Source organism: Octodon degus, unplaced genomic scaffold (genome assembly GCF_000260255.1).
Source record: "Octodon degus isolate 3935 unplaced genomic scaffold, OctDeg1.0 scaffold00076, whole genome shotgun sequence".
Lineage (NCBI taxonomy): Eukaryota > Metazoa > Chordata > Mammalia > Rodentia > Octodontidae > Octodon > Octodon degus.
In genome coordinates this window covers 7,174,573-7,177,048 of record NW_004524652.1, presented here as the reverse complement: position 1 = coordinate 7,177,048, position 2,476 = coordinate 7,174,573, and positions in this window count along the sequence as shown.

Below are 2,476 nucleotides of genomic sequence, written 5' to 3'. Positions count from 1 at the left end.
GAACCGCGGTCCCTGATGCTTTTGCTAAGCTTGTTCTAAGTAGGTGCTTTAGACCACTGAGCCATCTCTCCAGCCCTAGTTTTTGTTTTTTGAGACAGGGTCTATGTAGTGCTGGCTGATCTTGAGCACGCTGTGGAGCCGTGCCTGATGTCAAACGCATAGTGATTTCCTGCCTCAGCCTCCCGAGTGCTGGGATATGGGCCTGTGTCAAACGACAGCCTTTTAGTTCTGAAGCTGCCTCTGTTCTCCCAATTTTCTGGACAACTCAGGCCACAGACGTGCTGGTTCCGTCTCATTATCGTGCCTGCCTGGAAGGTGTCCAGACTTTTCCTCAGGCCACTTTGGCTCCCCGAGTCTGCTTGCAGCTGGTAAAGCTGGGCTGTGGCTTACAGACCCAGAGACCTCCAGTGGTGGAGAAGGGCTCAACGCCACCCGGCATCACCTCCCCAGGGCCCTGGGACAGCTTGTTCCTTGCTCGCTGTGACCCATTTGCTCTGCTCTTGGAGCCTGGCCTGCACACAGGACAAGGTTCGCTGAGCCAGGGGCTGAAGGCATGGGGGGAGGGGGGACCGGTGCTCAGGCAGGCAGCGGTCTGACTGTGCTCCGTGTGAGTCCGTGTTGCCGGTGGGGGGACTGCAGCTCCAGGGCCTGCTTTGCTTGGCTGATCTTGCTCTGTGTACTTTCGCTGTACTAGATCGCAGTCCTGCTGTGGCTGTAAGCTGGGTCCTATGAATCCTCCTAGCAAAGCAGCGAACCTGGGAGTAGTTGCGGGGACTCTGGGCAGTAGTGGCAGTGGTGGAGATCACCAGATAAAGCCTGATTCCCTGATAGATAGCAAAAATCATTCGGAAAGACAGGAAGAAGGGTCCCGAAATGCCTTTCCTGAGTCACAAATGTGAGGTCCTGGCTGCATGAATGTTGGCCGGCCTCTTCCTTCTTTCCACTCCTAGTGGGAGCAGGCGGGCCTGGCCTGAAGCCTGCGGTGCGCAGATCCTAGCGGCCCAGACCCGACTCGGAGGTGAAGCTGGATGCTTTGTTTCTGTCTCAGCTGAGCTGTGCTGCCCAAGTCACGCCACAGCCTGAGCAGGATGCGGACCCAGGACCTTGCGGATCTGGGCCACCGTGGAGCACCCGGGTCTCCTCTCACAGACGCCCAGGACTAAAAGACTCTGCCTCAGGTTGGACAGCTACACTCGGCTCTTATTTCCGCTGCTGATCCTTCCCCACCTGAGTCCTGCCCGACCCAGGTGGAGGGGTGGAGCACGTCCCCCTGCTGCCCTTCTCCCACCTGCTCCTGGCAGACTGGACCTAGCTGCCCCCAGGGGCCCTGCTGCTGCTCATGGTGTCTGCCTAGCTGCTGCCTGCAGCAGTGCGCCACAACCTCGCCCTCAATCGAGGGCGCACAGCTGAGCACACCTCTGTTCTGTGCTGCTGGTTACTGCCTTTTCTCAAGCCTGCCCAGATGCCCAGCCAAGCTGGTGCCTGTGCATGCCACGATCCGGCTGCACCTCCTGCTGGCACTTTGTTTCTGCTCAGCACTGGGCACAGAGACCAGGACCAACTGGCTGACCTGGTTGTGGATTAGCAGTTCCAGGGAGAAACAGGGGACCGGGCCAGCAGGGTTACCCCCAGGGAAGTCCCAGTCTGTGGTTAACTACAAAACAATGTGGGTTTTACTCCCAAGGTGACTGTTTCACAATGGCAGGCTGGAGTCGAAGATGAGACCCAATGGGACACCTGCTGGAGTCCCAGAGAGGATTTAATAAGGCTCCATTTGTGGAAAGGGTTAATTATTTAAGAGTAAACCACAGAGAACAGATGCCCTTCAGGGATTCCAGAGCCGCCCTGCCATGGTGAGTGGGTGCTATACAGCCCTGGGAGATAGTTCTAGAGAGGTGTGGGCTAGACACAGATCCCTGTGAAGTTTAAACTAGGGCTGGGAATAAACCAGGCATGGTGTGGCATGCCTGTAATCCCAGCACTGGGGAGGCTGAGGCAGGAGGATTGCTATGAATCCAAGGCCAGCCTGGAATACCTCACAGGACCTTGGCTCCAAAAACAAGGATAACAAAGAAACACTTCAGGCCTGAAAGGACATGCGCCTGACCCTGCATGGTGAGAAAGCAGACCCAGCCAGTGCAGATTTCAGAGGTGGCTGGGTTGGAAAGTGTTGGCATCATCCCCGTTGCCATCATCGGCTTGAACTGCTGGCCTGCTGCCTGTAGCCAGGAGAGACCGTGATCTGCCTGCTTGCCATACCTGCCAGCACCAGCAAGGACTCACATTGGCTTCGACAGTTGCCATAGTCTAGGGTGTATGGACAGAGGGACCTCAGGGGGAGGGCATCTCATAATGCCATAAGACTAGGAGAAAAAGCCTTCACTTGCTTGATTCCAAGACTGTCCATTCTTGTTCAACACATTAGCCAGAGCATTCAGGAAAGAGAAAGAAACAAAAGGGATACTGCAGGAAAAAA